Here is a 17,754-nt window from a genome sequence, read left to right on the forward strand (position 1 = left end):
AAATATTATCAAAACAGGATCTATTCTATCATATATAAATATGGGACTAGGAGCAACTGGACTTTTTCTGGAGGGGGTGTTGTCAAAAATGTAAGTTGGTTGGGTCTTAGATTTGGAGACACTGAGAAAAACTGTTACCTTCACAGTTCTGAAGGGAGGACAACATATTACCGCTGCCGGTTGCTGAGACTGAATGTATGAATTCCTCTCCTCTCTTAATTCACCTTAAAAGGGTTTTCATTGAAAGAAATTGGAGTGAAAACATGGGGGAAAAGTAAAAATTATTCTTTACAGATTGAAAAATGAGTAGTAGTTGCTTAATGAAAAAATCCCTGCTTCTTATTGTATGTCTTCCTGCTAAAAGAAGTACTTGTTTATTATAGTAATGTGGACTGTAGCATGAAGGAACTACATAGTCATATTAATGGTTTTCTTCTAACCCCCATGGTTCAATATAATTTGATAATTCAAACAATTAGAAAAGAGGCTACACAGCAGCCTTATTTAATTTTTCATGTTACCTCCATGTTTTAAAAGATGGAATCTTGGTGATATTTAGAGCACTTAATGTGACCGTCAGGAAAGTAAAGAACACGTTAAGAATACATGTTACAAAATAGAAAGGAGCTAGTAATTTCCTGAAGTCTAACCTCAGACTGGCTCAATCCCTAAAACCCATACATTCCCCAAGAATTACTTAAGTTTTTCACCAACTTAGTTTTATCTTTGCTAGACTTATAGCAACAATGTTCTTGCCCTCTGACGCTGCAAAGATCAATAAGGTACCATCCTGACCCGGCTGTGTTCTGAAGTAATTGCCCTTGAATTTCTGTGTTCAGCCTGATTAATCATTATCCCTATTTTACACTCTGGCTCTTTACTGATATTGCCCTTGAACAACACCAATCATAGCTCTTCAGCAGATACAAAAGCCTGCATAGTGGTACCATGTTCACATGTGCTTTTTGTATAACTAAAGATATTGCTGCCATTAGTGAATCAGGGAAGCAATGCCACATCAATAATGTCCCCTGAATGCCACAGATAAGGTGTACCATCCCTTTATCGGCACCTCAATTACACACACTCACAAAGATGCTGAAGGACTACTATTCACACTTGACGGGCTCCTCCAGTGGATTCTCATTTACCCTCGTGCTCGGGCAGCAAACTACTTAGATGTTCCACATCACTAATGGGCATTTATAAGCATTTCTATTTTTTTCTCTTCAGACTTGGCCTATTATTATCACTTTTATGATTCAAAAGAAACATTAAGGCTCCCCTTACCCACCCACAAGGAGGGCTCTGGATGACTCATATCAGATAATATTTTTGGTTCAAGGACAGAAAATGATCTGTATGCCACCAGTGCCAGCTGAGTAATGAAGGAAATTGGTGTTATGCTCCAAGCAGCTCTCTTGCCTGCTCTGTGGCTGGGGGAGTCTGAAGAGAGTATAAGAAACAAATCATGTGTGTGTAGAGGCATAGGTCCAAAGTAAGCAAAATAAACAACAAATCAAGCAGCCAAGCTCTAAAAGTAATTTTATTTCTCTAAGGGGGGGTGGGGGGGGGAAGAGAGAGAGAAAAAAAATCAGATGTCATAAATGTTTAAATTTAATAAGCAAAGCAATTTTAGGAAAGAAATTCTTGCTTCATGAGCCAATTAGTTCTCGATTATAGCTTACAATTAGCTTTTTAAAAACATCACGTTGTGTTGGCCTCAGGATATACATCATATTGATTAAGTGCTTAGTTCCTTGAATGTATGTGTATCCGCTTTCATTGAATATAGTTTTGCAGATTGTATAGCTGATGCAGTGTTCAGTGCTTGCACCTCTAAAGCAAGGGACGTTCCCACTAAGGAAAGGCACTTATATTTTAACCCAAAATTTCACAGGAATTTGAATCAGAGCACTGCATGTGCTCTTCCTCTCTTGACCGAGGCCTCCACAGCTTTCAGTGATACAGTTCACACGCACAGTATATAACCCTTGCATTCTATGCTCTTATAGCACTGTTAAACCAGCAGGTAACAGGTTTTCTCAACTGTATTTTTAACACTTACTTGGATCTTTTAATAAACATCTACATGTTTACAGAGCCCTTACGAAGTACAGCAACAGTTCCCTTTATATCAACACTATTCCAGTTTGCCATACTTTTTCTCAGAAAGTTTTATTGAATTAAAATAGCTTCCTAATTAATAACATATATTACTAGAATATTAAAGACCAAAGACATCACAGAATTATTACTTCCACTATTTTAGAATGTCAAATAAAATTTAATTTAATATTTTAACTAATGTAATAATTTAAAGACAACTGCTGACATAGAGTTCAGCCAAAGAAAAGATACTTCTACTCACAGAAATTATTTTTCCCAGTCACAGGAGTAGAGGAAGGCAGTGTTTTGGAACCTGTAGCTCACTCCTGTTCCTAGATACTGAGGTACAGCCATACGTAACGGCTTCCATTTATTTAATGTATAAGAGGTACAATATAAAACAATTTTCCCAACTAGGAAAAAGTACATTTTTACCCAATAACCAGAAATAAAATGAACCCAAAAGCACATTAAATATTTAATAAAGAATCACCAACATTTGACTGAAAAATTTTTAATTGGTAATTCAGTTCCATTTCCAGCCTGTCTCCTGGCAGGGACTTACGCTGTCAACAGTTATTTGCCACAGGATTTCCACTTTATTAGCCAAGTGGTCTTATTTGCAAGAACTTATGCCCTTGAGTAAAAGAATTCATATAAACAATCCTATTGCAATAAATCAGATATTTGATATATTTATATAAATATACACATATAAAAATAAATATTTGTAAGAACAACAATATATTCCTCAATCCTCCTCTGGGATAGAAGCTAAGTGCATAAACTATAGGAAAGCACTTCTGTAAATCATCCAGCCTCAGAATAAGGCAAGGGGGGGTGCAGGGGGGGACGGACACAGGGACACGGGACGGACGACACATGGACAACACACAACACAACAACAACAACCTCGACTAGATGTTTTTTCAGAATGACATTTCTGTATTTTGAATTCTCGCAGTCTGCTTCTGTACAGCATTGGCCATAGAGCTAGTAAAAGTGAATGTTGGTGAAAATGAAATAGTGCATCTGACTGCATTGTTCTTAAGATAAAGCGTATGAGAAAATCTCAGGTAAAATATGCCAAAGCTCTTGTGCCCCTACAAGTCAGGAAAAAGTCAGCAGCCCAGCATGCGAAAGCCCTTACGCTTTCCAAGAAAAGGAAAGAATTAACTATGCCTGTCAGATGTGAGCTTGGATACTACAGGTAAACTTTCTATCTCATGAGCAAGCACTAGCACAGCGCAGCTTAGACTGGTAAAAAAAGCCCTACAAGTCTCCATGTTTTTCCCATGTGAGGAGATTTATTCAACATATTTTATTATTTCAGCCTTAGAATAACTGTATTTAACTCTAAAGTGCAGTAACTACTCAAATCCTCTGTACATACTCCAAAGTACAGTTCCCTAGGAAGAGAAATGCGTCTGGAATGTCATATTATGGCCAGATATGAGCTGACACTATGAGATACTGCATCTTCATAAATAAATAGAGAATGAAATTATTCAACAATTCTACAATTTTGGCCTGTAACAATAGAACAAATAACCTCATTTATCAGCTAAACAAATTTTTTGATCAAGGTAAGTATCTTGATTTTGCCTCTTAGTCTGTTCCAGTACAGGAATTTCTAGCCAAATAAGAGATTTTACAGAATACAATTTAACAGGATGGAGTATCTTGCTGTTAGTAATCAAATTCCCTCTCAGATCATAAATTCTTCACTCCTGGGTGTACATCTTCTGAATTTGTAAGGAATTGTAAAAAGAGGCCCTGATCTTGACCAGATACTATTCTGATGTGAATGGAAGAGCTCACAGGAGAGGGAGACTGAATTCCATGGTTTATTAAGTTTCAGTAGTACATAGTCTTTATACCAGTAGTCCCTCCTATCAGTAGAATTATAGAATAATGAAGGTGTGAAGGGACTTCTGGAGGTCTTTTACTCCAGCCTCCTGCTGAAAGCCAGGCTAGCCTCAAAATTAGGTCAGGTTGCCCAGGGCTATGTCCAGGCAAGTTTTGAGCATCTCCGAGGGCAGAGATGCCACAGCATTCCTGTGCACCTACGCTAGTACTTCATCACCCACACAGTGAAGAATTTCTTCCTTCTATCTTGTTCAAATTTCCATCCCCTGCTCTGACTCCATCTTCTTTCTAATAACTCATTAGATGATGGAAGACAGTAATTAGATCCCCTCATCTTCCTTTGGCCTTCTGTTCCCAGCTGAGCAAACCCACAGCCCCTCCTTACACATTATGTGCCCCAACCACCTGCTAGACTGTCAGTCTGTCAGTGTCTTTCTTCCCAGGTGGAGATTGTAGTTGTTCTATTCTGAAAGACTGTACATGGACCAAGCATTAGAGAAACCTAGAACATTTAGAAAACAATTTCTTCCTATCCCTACCAGAGTAACAGACATCCCTTAAAACACCAAGTTGGATGTTACGCACATTTCAGGTCATACCCTTGAGTTACTCATATTTTAGCAAATATTCACAAAAAAATGACTCTTCAGTGATTTCTACAAGCAACATTTACTTTAAAGAGCGGTCACATCACCAACAGATTGGAACAAGTTGGTTTGCAATAGTTTCCCAAATACTGGAAAATAGATTTTCTTCCTTTGGGCTATGAAGCAGGGAGTCACCATACCAATTTGTTACTGTAATACAGAAATTACCAAGAAATTTCTCCAGTGAAAATTTGTTCTTCTTAGAGAAGAACCATATAGAGATTATGCTATAAGGAAAACCTTTATTCTGAATTTAACATGTAAATAGTCAAATTATGCAACTGATAGGAGCAACACTTCATAAATTCTCATGAGGTTCAATGAGACCATGATGATAAATGAAACTAAAGGGATGCCATCAACTAGAACAACACTCTGTTTTAAAAAGTATTTGGAAGTGATTGCAAATATACCACTGGTTTTCCTACCAGTTTTTTTGACATTACTACCACAGTGTATGTAGCTTTGGCTTTCCATGCTCTCCTCTCTCCTGTTTCTACTTCAGAACCATGTGAGTGCACAATTCTTTTAAGTTACAAGATATGTAGGGGAAATCTGTAAGAGCAGCTATATATGAAATAGTGTGCAATGCATAAAACGTATGGGAAAAGGCTTTTAATTCTTTTAAAAGTAAATTTTCCTTTGGCCATTTCAACTTTAGTCCTTTTAAGTGTAGTAAACAGCTACAAAAGGATTAAAAGGTACATACAGAAAATATAGCTTTTTCTCGTGAAAGCTGAAGGTATGCCTTTACGATCTTTATAAGTTTGTGCAAGGTAGGTATACACCCACAAAGACAATGTGTGATTTTTTAATTTATGGTACTGACAAACACATCCATCTGAATTTGTCCATGATAATTAACATGACAATATCTGCCAAGGCTAACCATGTGTGTTCTATTTAAACACAAGATTTAGATATCTCTGGATATGTGGAAACTTAGAAGGATACACATTTTCTGGTCAAATGCTTATGTATTTATCAACATAGTTAAGACTATTTAAAATCAAAGAGTAAATATTTACCAGAGAAAACAGATCAATGCTTTATACAGCCTTTTTTCTCTAACAAAATCCCTAGAGTGACAGATTCTGAGCCGAATTCCCATTGAATGCAATTCCATTCACCTCATTTGAATTACACTGGGGTATGCTGGGACCTGAACCAGTCAATATGTCTGTATGTAGATCTGTAATAATCCGCAGTGTCCCTCCTCTCACAACTGAGGTGAAGCTACCTGCGGAGTACATCTTTGCTAACTGACACTTGAGCCCCCACATAATACTTGATAGCTCAGTGGGACGCTTATCTTCATGCTGTTTATAGCCAGTCATGTCTCAAAATATTTTTCATGGATTATCACACTTGAAAAATCATGCACAGTAACATCTAAGAGAAAATGGCAAATGTTTTCTACAAGAAAAATCAGGGCATCTGTAGCAATGCCAGTACTATGGCAAAGGGACCACTTTTTAACTTACGCTGCTATATACCACAGTGTACTCTGTGGTAATGAAGGATAACCACATCCTGGAATACATTAACAAGAGTTTTACTTGCAGTAATTATTCCCCTCTGCTTGTGAAGCTACATCTAGATTAGTATGTCTAATTTTGTCCCTCTTTATCAACACCTAGTTATAAGGAAGAAACTTCATTTTGAGGCTGGTGAAGCATGGTAATTGTTGCACAGAGAACCTTTGGGGTCCCCATCCCTGGAGATACTCAGACTTCGACTGAGCAAGGTCCTGAGCAACCTGATCTGTCTATAAAAGTTGGCCCTGCTTTTAGAAATGGACTGGATGCAATGACTTCAAGGAGTCCCTTCAAATGTACATTATTCCACTATTCTTTTGCATTGCAGCAGTATTGCGCGGAAAGCTTCTTGCAAGTTTTAAACTAGTTAGCTTTGAATGGAAGGCAATCTATCTGCATCATGGTCCACACTGTAGGATAACCTCAACCATGTCTGCGGTTCATTCAGAGCGTCACACTGGTATTTATACTGCAACAGAAACTAGCTGTTTTAAATGTCTTCATTACGTCTACAGTGTACTGCAGCCAGTGATGAGATGGCATACTGAAACACAGACTCCATCTGCATAGCAGAGACTCCCACAAGCCTTAATACTCCTTTTTTCTTTTTACTTTTTTTCTTTTTCTTTTTTTTCTTTTTTTTTTTTTTCCCTGAACAAATCACCCTCACAAGATTTCCAGGCACAGTAATGAGTTTGTTAGTTATATGTCTTCCATCATTAAGTGCATTTTTCTCTGATACTCTCCCTATTGCCATAACTTGATTTGTTTAACAGGGCTGAGAGGAAAAAACAGTTGAGTTATTTGAAAATAAGGTGCTGCTTGCATGCTGAAAAAGAATATTAAAAGGATAAGTGAATCCAGTGTCAGCGGCAGTCTGTGCACCAGCTACACATGAAGAGAGGCAGTGAGTCCTGCTCACAAGAGGTGATGTCTAGACACCAAGACGATGACTGTTCAAAAAGCAAAAGCCACCGTCAACTGCGCAGCTACATGACAATATAAAAAGTAGGAGTCAGTAACACGTGAAATGTTAACATCTGGTATGTTCACCTACTGCATTTAGAATTATCTTCTTTCAACTTGTTAATTAAAACCAGCTCAAATGCAGCTCAGTAAAAACTGAGGAGGACTTTGGTCTGTAAAATTGAGAATCTGCATTTTCTAGACTCATAAGAGACCATGGTAACACTTGATCTTATCTTTCCCTTCAGGATCAGCCTCGTATGACTTATGAAGAAGCACTCCAATCATTCACAGATCCATAAATCCCCTCAAAAAGCACTAACAAGCCATCACTATAGGATCTTCTATAGTCTGTACCAAACAATTTACTTTGTTGCCTTGAGAGTTAAAAAGGAAAATGCCAAACGGTATCTGTTGCCTTCATATTTGTGTGCTGCACAAGTGTGCAGCAGAGAGCTCTCAACACGATCAGGAAATGGAAAAATACACTGTTGATCTTATCTTTATTGTTTGGTGCTTGGATATATTTTGTGAAGTTCATTCCTTTTTAATGAAAATAAATATGTATTTTTGTCCCATTTTTATAGACAGCAAGGATGTGAGACATGCCTTCAGCTGTCCAAGAGGCAGGATTTCAAGAATCCACACAGATAAAAGAGAAACAACAAAAAGCTACATGCTAGAGAGCAGTGGCTTCCAGCTGGAAGCGCAGCGCCAAGGAATCACTCATTTCTCAGCCTTAGGAGCAGTTCAGAGGACCGCTTCATTTGTAAGGCTGCGGCAATGGCTGGGATTCCCAGACAAAAGCAAAACCTGCCATAGCCAGGGTGGGGGCATGGACGGGGAAAAGGGTGGAATCTGGTTTACAGAACTGGTTTCTTGGGATTAGCAGTGTTACTCGTACAGAAAGGGAAGTTTATCCTCCAGCTCTACAGAGGCCCTATGAGATGCTGTGAGCAAAGTCACCTCTCAGTTCCATGGTGACCTGTATTTCTAAATAATTAGTTTCCATGATGCATTTCATGAAGCTTTTCCCTGTACAAAAACTCATATGATCAGTAAAGGGGAAAAAATCCTGCAGGGTGCTTTAATGCTGCTGCGAACTGTATTCATCGTAATGCAGATTTTCAGTCAAAAATCTAGATGTCCTTGTGAGACACTGACTACCATCCTAGAACAAAACATGTAACTAGACCCACACAGCCATGACCACAAAAATAACCTGCTGAGAAGAAGAGAGCCAGCTACAGGGATGCTGCTTTATCTTAAAAAAACAAAAACAAAAAAACAAAACAAAACAAAAAAAACCACAACAAAAAAAATCTTGCTGCTGGCAAGAAAACATGAAGCTGCAGCAACACCATATTTTTCGTGTGTCTTAGATCAATATAAAGCTATATGCCTTGTGTGCTGAAACAGCTACATTATGTGGTAGGTATCATTCATATTTTCAGTATGGTGCAATTTTAATTGAATTAGAAATATCTGGATGGAATGCCCACCTAATCATGAAAGTCTCCAACGTTTTGTTGATGCATGGCAAGTCTCTACTGTCAGCAGCCAGTCAGTGGAAATGCAGACAAACAGAGGTAAGAATTCAGTCTTAAAAATGAAAGGACAATATGATATCTTAATAACATTAAACTGTATTACACTGTATTATACTTTAAGCAATTTTGTTGTCGTGTCTGCAACATTTAAACTTTTATTAGCCTCTCTGAGTGGGAAAGTGACTGAGAGTTTGAACCATAGAGAAGAAAAGGACGTGCTTAGTATTGCTTTACCCACTCTGTTTTTCATGAAGAGGACAACAGCTTCAATAATAATCACACTAAAGAAATTTGCATTTGATTATTTTTAATGTACATGTATTTATCTCTTGCTGACATAAAAACAATAATTTCAAACCAAACCTGACTAACATATCAGACATGCAATACATATATTTACAGGATAATAGGTACTCTGCAGGTTTAGAATATCTCTAGAAGAAACAAATAGCAATACACAAAATCAAAGATAAATTAAAAGCCTGTGAGGCTATCGACCAGTGTTTTACGGGAAAAAAAATGCCCACCGCGTTTTGTAACATAGTTACTAGAGAATATATCACATTTATTTTAAAACCGAAACAGTTAACTAATTTAAAAGAAAAAATTAACTACCTTTTTCTTCCCTGTGTCAATAGTTTGAGCACACTTTCAATTAATTTTTCCATTTTATTTCTTACAAACACTTAAAAGAAGACATACTCTAAATCCTGACTTCTGATTCATTTTAGAAAGGACTCCATTCTGTTTTAATAGGAAAACGTTATGCACTACATAATATGAAGGCGGTGGCAGCAACTGTGGGTTCTCTATCACAGGTTTGCAAACACATTTAATCTAATTGATGAGCTTTTGTTTAAACAAGCATTGATATGCACCCTGTGATGCATATGGGTTGCAAAGATTCACAGCAACATACAGCTCAAGTGATCTGCCTGTGACACTGAAAGAACTTTTATATGACTGAAACTGTGAAATATCGCCATTAATAATATTTTCATAAGAAAACTCCTAGATAATTATGTAGCTGGATTCATCCTGGTTCCCACTGAAATCTACAATACAAATCACACTGATTTTAACGGGGCAATCGGGACGACTGTGCATAAACGTATGTCTGTACTTCGGAACACATCGTTTAAAAAATTGATTTTAAATCTGCCGTTACTGCAGGCAACAAGCTTATACACTCAGACACATATATACTTTGTTATAGATTTCACATTATCACCTGAGGTAACACCGTATTTTGCAAACATAACTGAATACTTCATGTGATTTTCCTTTGTTGCAAACATCTTCCTTGCATGTTGCTCAGAACTGAGAAAAATCCAAATACCTTTGCTTTACTAATAGTAAAAAAGAATTAGATTTTACAGATATATAATCAGAAAACACTTGGTTTGATCTCATTTGGCCAAATGCAAATCTATTTTTCCAGAATGGAATGTGATTTTACATCAAGTTGCCATTAGAGAAAGTCTATGTCTAGTCTGTACAACTGATATTTGGGGTCATCTTTATTGAATAAGCAGTAGGAATACAGCTTCAGAAATACAGATATTAAATGATTATTTCTTCTTTTTCTTCAATTATCATTTGAAGATGTTTGGAGGCTCAATGTGCGTCAATTTGAATTGAAAGACTATCTTTTTGTCAATATATGCAAAGCTTTATACCAAATTTAAATAAAAGTCCACTTGGAACTTACTGTGACTATATTTCAGCGAATTCTGCATTTCTTTGGAATACAGAAAAGCAATGCTTCTTCTTACATTATGGAAACAGACCAAAAAAAAAAAAAAAACCAACCCCAAACATAAAACAAAATAAGCACCAAACCAGTAAGATTTAATGCATGTTATCATTCAGTAAAATTGCAGAAAACGGCTAGGTGAGAGGGAAGGAATGGGGTCTCCGGTTTACCAGGGTGTCTTGTTCTCTGTGAAAATGCTGAATAAATGCTTAATTACAGGGAAAACTATCAATATTGAACAAAACAGTGCAATGATAATTTTCATTCCCACAGGGTCCTCAATCCATGAAAAGAAGATCCATTGTAAAACTTCAATAATTCAGGAGGGCATATGGCATAGTTAAAACAGGGCTCTTTCCCATAAAGAACTCAGATGAAAACAACTTCTAACAGAAGTACACCATTTACAATTATTGTAATTGGAGAACTTTATTTGGTTTGGGTGTTGTTTTTATTCCCTAAAATCCTTTGTGGTTAATTGTAAATTCACCAGGAAGATCCCTCCAAAATCTCCATACAGCTCTACTTCCAGTTTTATCTGCAATTCCCTCACAAAGCAGTAATTTTTGGCATAGTTTGTGCCACCTCTACAGATGAATTCAGCATCTGCCTCTCTCTCCTAAGGCAGAAGTTGCTGTGAGCTCCCTGCACTGCAGTGCAATGCAGCCCAAGTACCAGCAGTACCAATTGTGTTTGTCTGAGTAGGTTTCCCTTGTGTTGTACTAACCTCTGCAATCCACCCCCCTCCCTCCATCAGAGATACACTCATCAGCATCCTAACCCTTTACGGGAAGGAGAGCAGGAGATTATCAATCACAGAGGAGCCTCTGGATGATCTCAGCATCTTTCGATGACATGTTCTCCCTCCTCCCCACCTATCTTTATATGCTTCTTCCTCATGTCTTCCTGCTCTGCTCAGCCCCCTCTTGCTGCACAGATGTGCCATGGTCGCCCCAGCCAGCATGACTCAGCTTCCACCCTCGCCCCCCACTCGCACTGTGCCCACAGTGCTTTGCAGGTTGAGGCTCCCAAGACTCATCAGTGACCTCCATGCTCAATTACCCTGTGTCACCCAGCCCTCAGGTCCCTGGGGCGTCCTGCCTCCACTCAGGACTGCCAGACTAACTCCTCTGCCTCTTTGCATCCCTCAGGCTCTTCTGTCCTGCAATCCTCTTTAAATTAGATGGGGGTCGCCTCTAAAAAACTCACCATCCCAAGACTCTTCCTAAACCCGGGACTTGGACTATAATTTTCCCCACTGTGACTTCTCCATGCTCCCCTCCTCGTATACTGCCGGAGGCGTCTCAGGATCTAAATCCCCAAAGCACCAGGAAAGCAGTAACAGCTGTTTCGGGGAAGCCCTTTCCTGAAGCTGTAAGGAAGGGAGTCCCCAAAGCCCCTTATGGGTCATGAATGCTAAACTATTCTCCCAACATAGTCAATGTGAGTTACAATCCTCGCAGGCAACCTATGGTGAGAAAAGCAACATAGTTTTCAAAACCACTTAAAATGTTTAATTTTCTTTTTTTTCCCTTTTTTTCTTTTTTTCCTTTTTCTCTCTTTTTTTTTTTTTTTTTTTTTTTCCTGTCGCAGAGTCTGAAACCCTGCCTATTCCCTTCTAAACACATCTTAGAAAGTGTCGGTTCCCTAAGGAGCTGGGATCTCGACGCTGTTCCTGCATCTTTGATTTTCCTCACTATCCTTACCACTAGGACATCTTGTTTTCTTCAAACATCTGGAATCTGCGAACCTCAATACCTCTGGCTTTTGCTCCCCTAGCGTGCAAAAGTTCTGCCAGCCTTAATATGCCAGTCAGCTTCAAAAGCAGAGATTAGACGCTCACACAGCCTCGGATCTGTGCAACCTGCTCTCCCTGTGCAAAAGAGCGAACGGAGCTCTGGATAGAGCTGGAGTGAGCAGCAGCCGAGCAGACTGCTCCCGCTCGCCGCCGAAATGCGAGGGATCCCCGCGCTCCCTGTAACGCTCGACCTGCCGCGAAGAGAGCTCTCCCCCCTACCCGGCATGCAAACCCCCTCTAAGTCCCGTGGAAAAGTTGAAGTCCTCCGCCGCCGCAAGCATGCAAAAAAAGAAAAAGAAAAAGAAAAAAAAAAAAAAAGAAAGAAAAAAAAAGGGAAAAGTTGCCCGGGAGCAGCAGCGGCCGCCTGACTGCCCGGAGCATCACTTACCGGCGGGGCAGGCGGCGGAGAGCCGCGGCGCGGCCGGTCTGCGGGGCGTTCCCGGTTCCCTCCGCTCCCGCTGCCGCCTGCCTCCTGCTCACGGCGTGAGGCTGCGGGAGGGAGCGAGGAGCCTCCCGGAGGAGCCGCCAAGCGTGACAGACCAGAGGAGGGGCGGACCGAAGTGGCTGTGTGGGCTTCGCGTTGCGGTGAAGCCTCTGCTGCAGTGCCGGGGAGAGAGAGGGGGAGCGGGCGAGGCGCGGAGGCACGGCGCGGGCGGCGGCCGCCACCATCAATAATTGAAGGCGTGGGAGTGCGCGGAGGGCGATCCCCGCCGCAGGCAGCGGCCAGAGCCGGCGAGGGGGAGGCACAGAACCGCCCCCGCCGCGGGCAAGGCTGAGAAAGCTCTGCAAAAAAAAAAAAAAAAAAACCAAAAACCCAACCCCCCCCATTTTTTCCCCGGTAGAAGGGAAAAATTAAAATCGTGACACCCACTCACGCACTGTATTTCAGAAAACAGCGTTTTATGAGAGGCAGCAACAGGGGAGAGCGCATGAAATGGCTTGGTTCAGAACAGGTTGCAACAGGCCCTGTGACCACCCAACGATCACTGCATCTTTCCTCCTTAATATCCTCCCGGAGCGCGGGCCGTGAGTGCTTCGCAACAACAGTGCAAAGCTGCCTGCACTCCACACGTAAAAACTGCAGCTGAAGACCAGGGTGAGAATAAGTGAAGTTGGTGTAGAAGTCCCATAAGCGACATTCACTTTCATGAGTGGAAAAATTCCTGACTAGGAGAAGAGTGAAGCATTAGAAATTAGAATGGATTGCTTTGAATGATGGTGGAATCCCCATCATGCATGGTTTCTAAGAAAACATCAGAAAAATGTGTTGTTTTGTCTTCGGACAAATGGATATACTAGATTATCGTGTGAAGTCTTTTTTTTTTTCTTTTTTTTTCACTCAGGTTCAAGAACAGTAGGTAACAAGGTAGTTATTATATTTATTACCATTATCACCGATATTTTTAATGCAGTGGCATCAAGGACTGAAAGTGATATCATAATTTTGTTGCAATAGGTGTTAATAGCCACTGTAGAACAAAGAACATGAAGAGAGTTCCTCCTTTATGATTATATACATTTACATGCAATTGCACTGGCAAAATGTGTAATGTGACAAACACAGTGGTACGGCCAAAGTGAAGACATGAGAGAAAGTGAACAGGTAGGAATCCAAATTAAAACTACTTTTAAAAATCAGCAAATATTCCACCAGTTTTGTTAACAAACATGGCACTTGGGTTCACCTCTCCACAATATATTAAACCATGAATTAAACCTGTAGTATGAAGGTAGAGTAAGGAGTGGATACCACCACCCTGTACTCTGCATAGACCTAGTGTGTGGCTTCCAGATATGTAATTTCTCATAGCTTATCTGCCTTTGGGTCTTCCTGTCAATATTTGTGAGCTTATATGCATGTTGTCCTGTGCTCTGAAATGCTTTTCTTTCCCTCTGTTGTTGTGCGAAAGACTCGAACAGCAAAGGAAACTGGCTTATTGATTGGCTACCCAGGGGAAACACTGAATGAACTGTGCATGGAGTGCTGTCAAGTGTGAAACACAAGCAGAGAAACAGAAAAGAAATACCTATTACTTTTCTGCCCCTTTTGGTAATCCTAGCCTTAGAAAATTGCACCTGGTGTCAGAAAACAGCACGTACTTGTTAATAAACTAAACTGCCACGTACAGTATATAAGAAAAATAAAGATTCCAACATTTTCCTATGGCAACAAAATAAAAGGCCATTTGTGATACACAAACAAGAATGATGGTAAAATGTTGTTTCCATCCATTTACTCTTGACTGTCTAATAGGAACACTTCTGTATATAAAATACATGTTAAAGTATCCCCACTGTGTTTTACTGAAATAAATTGATTAGGACAGAAGACATGTTCTTTGTGAGTTCTTAAGCAAACATAGCAACTAACTCTGAAAGAAAAATGCACCACCACATTTAGGTTTCTAATATATAGGACTAAAGTGCTAAGAAAAATAAATCAGTGTGATAAAAACACAACGGAGAGACTCAAGACTCTTTTTAACCTTACCTTCAGATTCCGCAGAGAAAGGGCCACTACAGCAGCCACCTTCCACCTCACCTACCACATTAGAGAGAGGAACGTTCACATGATAGGTTTCTAGGCATTTCATAGAAATCAGGCACATAGACTGAAGGATAAACCCCAGAATTTTATCCACAGAAGTAAAAAGTGTGCAGTTTCATGGTCAGGTTAAACTGGAGTAACATTGCGTTGCTACTGCAGAGTAGCACAGACAACTTCCACTTGTTCACATGCCCTGCCACTTTCTTAGCATCAGCTTTGTGGTTTGGGTGGTTTCAGGGTAAAATGGGTTGGTGGGTAGATCTGACTGCAGAATAAGCCTGGAAACCGAAGGAAAATATTCCGAAGCCTGATGGGTTTTCAGTCGTACCAGTGACTGACTCACTTGCCTCGGTTAGGCTGAGTTGAGCTGATCCTGAAGCTGCAGCACAAGTATAGGACCAACTGCACCAGCTTAGAAAGGTTGTTGTGGGAATGTGAAGCATCATTTAAGTAAAAATATGTAATGTCTCCTTGCTTTGTTTTCCATCCATGAGGAGTATTTGTACAACAGGAGAAAATTCTTTCCCCCAAAATGTCCCCCGCTGCAGGTGGGCAGGAAGCAGGTCTCATTCCTACCACCAAGAAACACATCCTGCGTTGTATTACCTGCATACAGGCAACGCTGATGGAAATAATTCCTCTCAAGTCTGAGAATTTTACACAGACTACCTCTGTTTTCCCTGGTCCTGGATTGGATGGCTTAGACCTTCCTGAAATTTGCCCTCAAGCATCCTCTTTTGTATCAGACATAAAATTTAATCTTTACACACATTCAATTAAGCTCATGACATCTTCTGCTCTGTCAGTTATCTGTAGAGACTACATGACACATCTGGACATACTCATTTACAGCTATCACAGACCAAATAACACAAGTTTTTTTGCTAGTGAATGATCCTGGAATATGACCACATACACACTGTATTCCTCTATCAACAGGACAAAACTAAAGACATTATTTCTAGGTGGATGGAAAACGAACAAAACCTTAGTGTCATTATTTTGTAAAGGAATTGAAAAATGCAGACCCTGTGATCCTTCCAAATTATTCATTCCCTACTGGTTTTAAAAGTACATGGCAAGTAAACGTCTCTGATAAAATACTGGAGGATTGTGTCTGGGTGGGTTGTGGGGGTTTTTTATTGGGTTTTTTGTTTGGTTGGGTTTTTGGAGTTTTTTTTTTGGGGGGGTGGTGTTTGTTGGGGCTTTTTTGTTCATTTGTTTTTGTTTGGTTGGGTTTTGTTTGTTGTTGGTTTGGGGTTTTTTTGGTTGTCATTTTAACTTGCACCTTAAATGTTTGTCTGGGAGACATTAGCTTTGTTTCTCCACTATTTCATTTTCAGAATATAAATACAGTAGTATCTGGCTACAGGACCATGACTGAAAATAGCAATGAACAAAGATTTATAGCATTTCCCCTGAAACCAAAGTTAAATGCTTCATAGAACCAGGGTCTTACACTATACTATAGTTCCTTTTGTACAAGTTCCACATTCATCACCGATTCAAACCTGCAAGTACTTTCCTTGACTTAAATGGGGCAATGGGAAAGGAATAGAATATAGATGTAAAGTGCACAAAAACATTTAGGGTTAAGCCTCAGTAAGGGGTCAGGGACCCACAGGGATCCTCTGAGCTACCATGGTAAACAGCCTACCTCAGACACTGAAGCACTTCAGTATTTTATTGTATGCAGTTTATAAACATTTCAGACTACATGCGTGAACTCTAACCAGACAGAACAGGACCCAGTCCTGAATGAGACATTTTGATACCTCTTCATTTCAAATAAGTAACAGCAGAAAAAGGCCACTTAAATGTTCAGATGGAATTCATTATGGTTTCAGGTGACAAAGACAGAAAAAAATATTCTGAAAGAAGAATTATGTTTTCTTTAGTTATACATGAGATACTCACCTGAATTTAACCATAAAGATTGTGTATCATAATGTTTAGCCACATCTAATTGGAAATATTAAACAAATACACAGAATACTACAGTGAAAGTGAAAAATGTGATACTTCTTTGCTGTCAAATGAAAATCACTTTTTAAATCAGCCTATGTGGTACTGATTCACACACATAATATACATCAGACCATGTTTCCTGTGGCCTCATAAAACAAACAAACAAAAAACCACAACAGATAAAGGCTGACATTGATCAAAAGATCCTCTATCTCTTCTAAAATTAAAGGTAAAGAATCACTAAATAAATCTTCACATAATGTAAGCAGGAGCAACATTATCAGCTGCCTAAGTAGTCTACCAACAGGACGACTATTAATACCGGAATCCTTTTTGGTTGTGGTACAGATATGAAAAAACAAATCTCCTTGACATAGCAATTTTTTCTTCTGTGTCACTGCTGTCTAAATTTCAAAATCTGATTGGCAGGAATGAGCGGCTTCCTGGACAAGAAGGAATATTAAATGTGTGTCTCCTAAATCCTAATTTAAGGTATTCTGCTGACTGGCTGCACTGATCATCTCCTCCAGCCACTACTTCCTTTCTTGTTCTTTGCTGGTCTTGTTTATTTAAGATGTTGTATCTTTAGACATAAGAAATAATATGGTTGCACTGCGTGTAGAACTGTTCTCATAATTAGTATTGTGATTCATTTGTAATTCATACATCGCTGTCTCTAAGTATAATAAAAGACTTAGGCCTTATTTCCACAAGGACCACTGCATGATCTTAACTAAGCACTATGTTCAGTTCAGCTCCTGGGGAGTACTCCTTGTGTAAAACAGTTCTACTCAGTGCTGTAAATCTTTCTGTATCGAGGCCTAAATTTGCAACAAGATAAATTCTGTTTTTCTTCACGGCAATGATAGCTTAACTGAAACAATTTTTTAACAAATGTTTAGAATGTGTATATTAATGTACATATACCAGTACCTTGAACTTGAGTTCTGAATCTTATTAAGTATGTAATTTGAAATTTTCTTCTCTTTCAACCATCATATTATT

At 39.3% G+C, this 17,754-nt stretch overlaps 1 protein-coding gene across 3 annotated transcripts in view; it reads right to left on the reverse strand.

The window, feature by feature from the left end:
- Window positions 1-12,984, reverse strand: part of SV2C (synaptic vesicle glycoprotein 2C) — a 134,141-nt gene extending 121,157 nt beyond the window's left edge. For 2 of the 3 annotated variants that reach the window (XM_054811102.1, XM_054811100.1), the window contains exon 1: window positions 12,622-12,984. The gene's annotated coding sequence lies outside the window, so the exon portion shown is untranslated. Of the gene's footprint in view, window positions 1-8,631; window positions 8,680-12,621 lie in introns of all 3 variants that reach the window. The other variant, XM_054811101.1, reaches the window with a different exon arrangement.
- Between the last annotated feature and the right edge of the window lie 4,770 nt (window positions 12,985-17,754).

The sequence above is a fragment of the Grus americana genome, chromosome Z (genome assembly GCF_028858705.1).
Source record: "Grus americana isolate bGruAme1 chromosome Z, bGruAme1.mat, whole genome shotgun sequence".
Taxonomy (NCBI): Eukaryota; Metazoa; Chordata; class Aves; order Gruiformes; family Gruidae; genus Grus; species Grus americana.